The 9,397-nt window shown below is 43.6% G+C and overlaps 1 protein-coding gene across 6 annotated transcripts in view; it reads left to right on the top strand.

The window, feature by feature from the left end:
- The first annotated feature begins 1,045 nt into the window (after positions 1 to 1,045).
- Positions 1,046 to 9,397, top strand: part of ART3 (ADP-ribosyltransferase 3 (inactive)) — a 110,872-nt gene continuing 102,520 nt past the window's right edge. For all 6 annotated transcript variants that reach the window (XM_058433770.1, XM_058433754.1, XM_058433764.1 and 3 more), the window contains exon 1: positions 1,046 to 1,178. The gene's annotated coding sequence lies outside the window, so the exon portion shown is untranslated. The remainder of the gene's footprint in view (positions 1,179 to 9,397) is intronic.

The following is a 9,397-nucleotide window of genomic DNA, read 5'->3' as shown; positions in this document are numbered from 1 at the left end:
CCTCACAGGGTGTTAAGATTAATGCCAAAGACGGATTGTCAACTGCAAAGCATCACAGGGCTACTGGCTATTCTTTCCAGCAAAGAAAGGAGGATGGAAATTTCTTACTATAAGAACTAAGGCCCAGCACTGTTGGTGCTACCCACCTTTCTAGCCTCTTCTTGCACAGCTCTCTGCTCCCATCACTTTGTCTTTTCTCAGTTTTCTTTTCTTTTCTCCTTCTCCTTCCCCTCCCCTCTTCTTTTCTTTTCTTTTCGTTCTTTTTGAGACGGAGTTTTGTTTTTTTTTGCCCAGGCTGGAGTGCAATGGTGCCATCTCAGCTCACCACAACTTTCGTCTCCCAGGCTCAAGCGATTCTCCTGCCTCAGCCTCCCAAGTAGCTGGGATTACAGGCACCTGCCACCATGCCGGGCTAATTTCTGTATTTTTGGTAGAGACCGGGTTTCACCATGTTGCCCAGGCTGGTCTCGAACTCCTGACCTCAAGCGATCTGCCCGCCCTCCCAAAGTGCTGCAATTGCAGGCGTGAGCCACTGCACCCGGCTCTTATCTCAGTTTTCAAAGGGGACAATGCTCCTTCTCATGGCACTGTTTTTGCTCATGCCATTCTTCTGCCTGGAGCGACTGTGCATGCTCCTCATTCCTGCCCTCCTGCATAGTAGTTACCATAGTTACCTAGGCCAACATCATTTCCCTGGGAAGACTTCCCTGAACTCCAGAGGGGCTCTCACCGCACACTTGCAGAGGCCTTGCTGAGCCCGTGTCCGCGGCAACGCTACGTTTCCCTGCAACCCTATGGTTAACATTTCCTTCCACCACTAGGCAAGGAAGGCCTGCGACGGTCCCCGTCTGAGCATGGTGCTGAACACAGTGCCTGGCACCCAGTAAGCACACACGCATGAAGGAAGGAGCTGGGAGCTGGCTCGGCAGGTCTGGAAGTTGGACAGGGTCTGCTAAGGGCTGCCTGGCTCCAGGGCCCTCACACGCAGCGACCTCAGCTGGGCCCAAGGTGCGTGTACTGCGCATGCCCAGCCAACTGGTCTTCCAGAACCTTCTTCAGTGAGGAGGTTATACCTGGAGGTCTCAACGCTCGCTTGTGCTGCTCGTGTTGCCGCTGGGTACCTTTGCTGCCAGTGCCGATCCAGCCGGAGGCGAAGAGAAGCACCTTGGGGGCGAAAGGTAGTGGCTGTGCCTTCAGGATTGCTCCTCTCTGTGCCCTGAGCAGCCCGCAGCCTCCCCAGCCGAGATGGCCGTGCTTTTGAGGATGGGTGGGAAGGTTCTCAGCGGCGGTGGCCATGAGCGGAGAGGCCCGTTTTGCAGGTTTCACACGAAGCTTGGGTGAGGCCAGCAGGGAACGAATGCCCCAGAAGGGCCAGGGCACTGGGCTTAGGGGTAACCCTGGGCCGTGGGCTTCAGTGACTGGGAAAGAGGCCCTTCGGATAAGAGAAAGGAGGTGTTGGGGTCAGTTGGGAGTCCCTGAGGCCAGATCTTATTTATTACCCAAAAAGGGGCTAATTTTCTGAGATAGCAAGCGGAGTGGGAGGGCTTCTCTCGCCTGACCCTGCTTCGTGGTGAAACTGTTCTGCCATGGTAGCGTAGGGCCCCCTCCGAGCATGCTGGGGCCGCTGCGCCCAGCTCAGGCCTGTCCAGACACTAGTTTCCTGGGCTTCGTTTGGGAACTTGTCATGCAAAGTCTGAGAGCAACCACATTCTCTCAAGAAGCAGGCAGCGGGAAGGAGAAAATCCCATTGATCGTTGCATTTATGGCTAGACCAGGCTTTTAGGAGAAACAGAAACCTGGTGAGAGGATATTGCAGGCGTTTCTCACAGCCCTGGGAATGGAGCCAAGGATGATCTAGAGCTGAAATCAACAGTTACCAATTCCTTTTTGGACAAGAATTTTAACTTCCTGTGCCTTGAAAAATTCCAGTTCTGTGTCCGTAGGGGATCCAAATGCTAATGTAACCCCAAAGAACTTTACAAAACGGAATTCTTAGTTTTCACAGGTGTGGCCCAGCCTCCCCCTTGAATCTTTTCGGTTGTAGAATCGGGGTGTTCTGTTTAATTATCCAGTGTGACTGACTCTGTCGCAGGGACGATAAGAGCCTTCCCTTTTTACTTGTGAGAGGAGAAGTTTCTCTCATAAAGAAACCTCCAGGCCTGTTTGAATTTCTCACAGTGTGGACTTCCCCTCCTCTCGGCAGCTGTTGTTAGTATTAAGCTGACTAGAAAGGGGTTTATTTCTTGAAAGTCTTAGAAGCCCCAAGAGAATATTCTGATTTTTCTTTTTCCCTCTCCTCTCCCCACTCAGGGAGTCATTCCTTCCTTCCTAAATACAACATGGTAAGTTACATGCAGGCAAATCCTAGCTGTGGGAGGTTTTATATCCTGTCTGCATCTAAGTCACTAAGAGAAAGGATCAAGTTCTTCCTTTCCTAATCTTATTATCTGGCTTCTTGGTTTATATTTCTCATGTAAAACTTAAGGACTGGGTTAGGTTTGTGAATAAACAGTTTTGAGAGAGCATGTTAAGGACACGATGTAAAGGACAACTTTTGCAAAATGTTGACAATAGCAACATTTTTGCTCGGTGACTTTAGGCAAGTCAGCTTGTAGTCTGATGATATGTAACAATAGCCATTAAGAAGCTGCTGACTAACCTGAAGAAAAATTATCCTGAAAAGAAAATATGTTTATACTTAAAATATCCATATTTATTTAAAATGTCACTTTAAAATTGCCTATGTAATTTTACAAGAAAAAAATCCACATTCTTAAAAATCTTCGTTTACTGTTTATCATTCATTTCATCCACCAAACTTTTATTCTTATGGTTCTAGACTCGGAGGACACATATATGAACAGTGATTTCCTCAAAGAGCTCACAGTTCAGTGGGGGAAAAGCATGTACATTAACACTTATTATGGAAGAAGTGGTATGATAAAGGATTGTACAGAATAATTGGAGGTACAGAGAAGTGCACAACCCTGGCTGATGGGTTCAAACACAGCTATCTGAGTTAGGTCTGAAAGGGAGAATTGGCTGAAATTTGTTACAAGAAGAAGTTGGGGGAATATTCTAAGCAAGAGGCGGGAGAAGGTATGCCAAATTTGAGAAGCTGCAAGTACTTTAGCAAGGGTGGACGGTAGAGTGAATAATGGAGTGGTGAGAAATTGGTCTAGAAATGTGGCAGGAACAAGACGATGAAGTGCCTTGTGAATCTCTATGTGGGGAGGAGACACTGCAGAATTTTGACTAAGGGAATAACATGAGATTTATACACACACACACACACACACACACACACACACACACACACCTGTATCTACATCTGCCCCTTGTCACCAGTCTTTAATCTTATTTTACATGAACATTTCCTTGTGTCTACATAGTTTATATATTTGTAAAATGTTCTCATATTTCTAGCCTCTTCATTCTCAGTTCTGTGTATTTGAGTTGTTTCCAATAATGTCTCAGTAATACAACAGTGCTCTTACTATTTTAAAAAAGATTTTACTCTCTTGGGGTATTTCCCATCTTTGGAACTACAGGGACAAAGGTTAAAAAACGTTTCTGTATCTTCTGTAACATTTTGACAGATTGCTTGCCAGAAAGATTGGGCTATCAGTATGTAGATGTATCTGTTTCACAATCCTCTTGTCATTTTATTTACTTTTGTTCATTTAGCATGTGAAAATTGGCACTAGAGACTAGTGTTAATTCCATTTTCTTACAAATTGGTATTTTACTTTGTATTGGTTTAACATCTGCATTTCCTTCCTTTTTAAGACCACTTGTCAAGTAGAGTCAGAGTTTTGACCTTGTAAATATCTATCAATTCTTTACATATTTTGGTTAGGAAGCTCTAATGCATTTTTAGTGAAAATATTTGCTTTTTCCATTTTGTTAAATTAATTTCCTTCATAATTAAAAAAAAGAAAACACAAGTTAGGGGCTGAATTGTGTTCCCCCACCAAATGCTTATGTTGAAAACCTAACTGCCAGTACCTCAGAAGGTGACTATATTTAGAGATAGGGTTTTCACAGAGGTAATTAAGTTAAGGTGAGGTCCCTGAGGAAGCACAGTCTTTGGACTTACTAGACCAAGAGCTAAAGGAAATCATGTACAAAAAAACAAAAGGAAAACCAGACAAAATGAGAATATCAATAAAGGGATAGAAATTATAAAAAAGGAAATAAATAGAAATGATGGAGCAGAAAAGTGCAAAACTGAAGTGAAAAAATTTAGTAGCTGGGTTCAACAGCAGTTTTGAGCCAGCAGAAGAAAGAATCTGCAAATCTGAAGATAGGACAATTGAAATTTTCAAGGCTGAGAAGTAGAAAGAAAAAAGAATGAAGAAAAGTGAACAGAGCCTAAGAGACCTATGAGACACCGTCAAGTGGACCAATATATGCATAATACAAGTTTCAGAAGGAGAAGATCGAGAAAGGGACAGAAGACTATTCACAGAAATAATGACTGAAAACTAAGGAAATCCAATGAAATATATGAATCTGCATGAATCCAAGAAGCTCAGTGAACTCCAAGCAAGTTAAACTCAAAAAGATCCACACTGAGATATATAATAGTCAAACTGCCAAAACTCAAGAGACAAAGAGAGAATCTTGAAAGCAACAAGTGAAGTGATTCATCATATACATCCAAGGGATCCTAGATAACATTAACAGCTGATTTCTTATCAGAAAGCAAGGAAGCAAGAGGGCAGTGAAACAACATGTTTAAAGTGCTGAAAGAAAAAAAAAATCTGTCAATGAAGAATTCTATATCTGGCAAAACTACCCTTCAAGAATGAAAAAGAAATGAAGACATTTTTAAATAGACTGAAGCTAGGGGGGGTTTATTACTAGTAGACTTGCTCTACACAACATGTTGAAGGCAGTCATGCAGGCTGAAATGAAAGGATACTAACTCCAAGACATATGAAGGAATAATACTGGTAAAGGTAACTGTGTAGGTAATATAAAAACCAGTATTATTGTACTTTTGGTTTGTACGTTCTCATTTTTCCTATGTGAATTAAAAAATGCATAAAACCATAATTATAAATATGTATTAATGAGCATACAGTGCTGTAATCTGTGACAATAATAATTGTCAAAGGGGAGGGATGCAGATATATAGGAGCAGAGTGTGTTTGTTTACTGTTGAAACTAAGGTGGTATTCAAACTAGGATGTTACAAGTTTAGCATGTTAATTGTAATCCCCAAAGTAACCAGTAAGAGAATAACTAAAAATATACAGAAAAGGAAAGAAGGGACTCAAAATAGTACACTCTAAAAATTCAACTACTTACCAAAAAAGGCAGTAATGGAGAAATTGAGGAACCAAAAAATAAGCCACTTAAAAAATTCAATAGCTGAAAGGCAAAGTAAAACCTTATCAGTAATAACTTTAAATGTAAATGTATTAAGCTCTGGCCTAATGAGCTTATATGTATAAAAGGTTTGATTTGCTTTGGTTTGTTGAGACAAGGCCTCACTCCGTTGCCTAGGCTTGAGGGCAATGGCATGATTATGGTTCACTACAGCCTCAACCTGGCTCAAACAATCCTCCCACCTCAGCCTCTCGAGTAGCTGGGACCATAGGCATGCGCCACCATGCCCAGCTAATTTTTGTATTTTTTGTAGAGATGGGTTTTTGCCATGTTGGTCAGTGTAGTCTTGAACTCCTGGGCTCAAGCAATCCTCTGGCTTTGGCCTCCTAGAGTGCTGGGACTATAGGCACAAGCCTGGCCTGGGATTATAGGCACAATGCCTGGCCTAGGTTTGTTAGTATTTTATTGAGGATTTTTGCATCAATATTCATGAGAGATATTGGCCTGTTGTTTTCTTTTTTTGATGTGTCTTTGATTTTGGTATCAGGGTAATACTGGCCTTATAGAATGAGTTTGGAAAGTCTTTATTTCTCATTCATGTTTAAGGGATATTTTCACTGGATATACTATTCTAGGTTAAACATGTTTTTTCTTCAGCACTTTAAATATGTCATGCCATTCTATCCTGGCCTGTAAGGTTTCTACTGAAAAGTTTGCTGCTAGACATATTTCCAGATATTTGAAGGTATTTGAGTGTTGCTATCTAAGCCATATTTGCATTAGGAATACCCCAAGCCCAGTAATACTGTAGTTCTTGCAGACTCAAAGAGATACCGCCTTGGTGGTCTTAGATAAGATTTGGAAGAATTCTCTGGATTACCAGGCTGACTCTTGTTCTTGTCCCTTAGTTTCTCCTAAACAAATGAAATCTCTCTCTCTGTGCTGAGCTGCTTGGGGTTGGGGGTGGGATGACACCAAGCACCCCTTTGGCCACAACCACTGACGTGCTGGGTCAGACCTGAAGCCAGCACAGCACTGGGTCTCACCCAAGGCATGTCACTGTAACCACTACCTGGCTACCATCTGTGTTTGCTCAAGGCCCTACAGCTCTACCATCAGCATGTGGAAAAGTCAGCCAGGCTTATATCCTTCCCTGCAAGCAGCAAGTTTTCCCAGGCACCAGATGGGCCCAGAGATGCTGTCTGGGAGCCAGGAACTGGAGTAAAAACCTTAGATATCTCCCTGGTGCTCTATTCTGTTGTGGCTAAGCTGGCACTCAAACTATGAGACAAAGTCTTTCCCATTCCTCCCTCCCCTTTCCAGAGGCAGAGGAGCCTTTTACTCATGCCCGTCACCACAGGCCCATGGGATGTACAGACAGGCTACCTACCGCCAATATTCACTTAAGGCCCAAGGGCTCTTCAGTCTGCTTATGGTGAATGCTGCCCAGCCTGGGACTCACGTTTCAGGGCAGTGGGCTCCCTTCTGGCCCAGGGCAGGTCCAGAAATGCCATCTAAGCCTAGGCTGGAATTGGGGACCCAAGAGCCCACTTGGTGCTCTACCTCACTGTGGCCGAGCTGGTACCTGTGGTTCAAGAAAAGTCCCCTTTACTTTTCCTTCTGCTTTTCTCAAGCAGAAGGAATCTCTCACTATGACCACCACAGTTGGGAATGTGCTGGGTCTCACCTAAAGCCAGCATATCTGAGTCTCACCCAAGGCCCAATGTGTACTACCCGGGTATTGGCTGCTGGTTATTCAGTGCCCAAGGGCTCTTCAGTCAGCAGGTGATGAATCCTACCAGCACTGGGTCCTTCCCTTCAAGGCAGCAGGTTCCCTTCTGGCCCAGGGCATGTCTAGAAATGTCATCTGGGATCTAGGGCCTGGAATAGGGGCCTCATGACTCTCTACCCAGCACCCTATCCTACTGTGGCTGAACTGGTATCCAAGTTGCAAGACAAGGTCCTCTTTACTCTTCCCTCTCAAGCAGAAGGAAGGAGTCGCTTTTATTGCTGTGAGCTGTGTTGCCTGGGATTGGGAAGGGTGGTGCAAAGACTCTTTTTGCTGCCCTGGTTGGTGTCTCATTAGGTCATGTTCCCCCAACTAGGTTGTGCACTCCCCAAGTCCACTGGCTCTTCAGCACAGCACTAGGACTCCCTAGGACTTGCAATTCTTGTGGCCTAGACTGCCTTTCAGATTTATTCAGGACCCCAGAGCACTTTAGCCAGCAGAGGCAAGACTTGCCAAAACTCAACTTCTAACCACTAGGATGGGTGATTCCCCTTTGCTTGGGGCTGGTCTAAATGCTCCCTCCATGGGCGTCCACTGAGTTCAGCCTAATTTTGCTTTCCACTGTGACAGAGCATTACTGGGTTGCCCCAAGCACACAGATTATCTTTCTGTACCACATGGCCACTGCTAGGGGAAGGGAGAGGGGTGGCATTGGCTATTCAAGACCATCTTTCCTACCTGGTTTTAACTTTGTATCACTGAAAGAGGTACTGATCAGTTCAGCCACTGTGAGAGGCAGCTTGGAGATTTCTCAAAGAACTTCAAATAGAACTACCATTCAACTCAGCAATCCCATAACTGGGTTTATACCCAAACAGATGTAAATCATTCTACCATAAAGATACGTGCACATGTATCTCAGCCCTATTCACAATAGCAAAGACCTGGAACCAACCTAGATGCCCATAACGGTGGACTTCATAAAGAAAATGTGGTACATATACACCATGGAATACTAAAAAAGAACAAAATCATGTCCTTTGCAGCAACACAGATGAAGCTGGAGGCCATTATCCTAAACGAATTAACACAGGAACAGAACACCAAATACTGCGTGTTCTCACTTGTAAGTGGGAACTAAACATTGAGTAACCATGGACACAAAGAAGGCAACAATAGATACTGGGACCTACTCGGCAGTGGGGGTAGGGAGGAAGATGAAGATCCAAAAACTACCTCTCTGGTACTATGCTTATTACCTGGGTGATGAAATAATCTATACACCATACCCCCACAACACACGATTTACCCAGGTAACAGACCTGCATGTGTACTCCCTGAACCTAAAATAAAAGTTGGAAAGAAAAAAAATTCAAGAAGTATTAAATACAAAGTAATATGCCATGAAAAGTCTCCCTGTGCTATGAATGGAATACCAAGTTTACTATATTTTACATTGCCATATAAAAGTGAATCTAAACAAAGCAAATGAAGAACATATGCCAGAGCTGAACATGGTGGCTCATGCCTATAACCCCAGTATTTTGGGAGGCTGAGGTGGGTGGATCGCCTGAGCTCAGAAGTTTGAGACCAGCCTGGGCAACATGGTGAAGCCTCATATTTGTATTATCTACCAAAAATACCAAAAAAAATTTAGCTGGCGTGGTGGCACATGCCTGTGGTCCTAGCTACATGGGAGGCAGAGGTGGGAGGATTGCTTGAGCCTGGGAGGTGGAGGTTGGAGTGAGCCGAGATCACACCATTTGCACTCCAGCCTGGGTGACAGAGTGAGACCCCATCTCAAGGAAAAAAAAAAAAGAACATATGCCAGAAAGGAAGTAATCCAATGAATTCATGGGAATTTGAACATAATAAGGTTATTTGTGAAAAAAATGGCCCCACCAAAAGATGAAAAATATCAAAACGATTAGAACTAAGTGTGTTTTTGCAATACTCAGGAAAGGAGTAAAAAAGAGAAGTAGAATAATTACAGAGAATAAATGCAGTGCTATTCTGGTGATGGCTTGTATTGGCTAGGGAGAGCTAATGGTTAGATTTTCATGAATTATGTGAGTTAGTTTTAAAATACAGTCATTATTAAAAAATAAACTATGTACTTGCAGTTGAATGAACTATGTTAAAATTATACTACAACAGACTTTATTGTTTCTGGGAAGATCGGTGTACTGTACACTGAAGCTTGTTAAATACAAAAATTCAATCTGATAAAAAAGCAGTTCTTGGCCGGGCACGGTGGCCCACCCTATAATCCCAGTTGAGATTGCGCCACTGCACTCCAGCCTGGGCAACAGAGTGAGACCCCGTCTCAAA

This window comes from Hylobates moloch, unplaced genomic scaffold (assembly GCF_009828535.3).
Source record: "Hylobates moloch isolate HMO894 unplaced genomic scaffold, HMol_V3 SCAFFOLD_2, whole genome shotgun sequence".
Classification (NCBI taxonomy): Eukaryota; Metazoa; Chordata; class Mammalia; order Primates; family Hylobatidae; genus Hylobates; species Hylobates moloch.
Note: the sequence above shows the minus strand (reverse complement) of the source record. Positions and strands in the feature narration are given on the sequence as shown.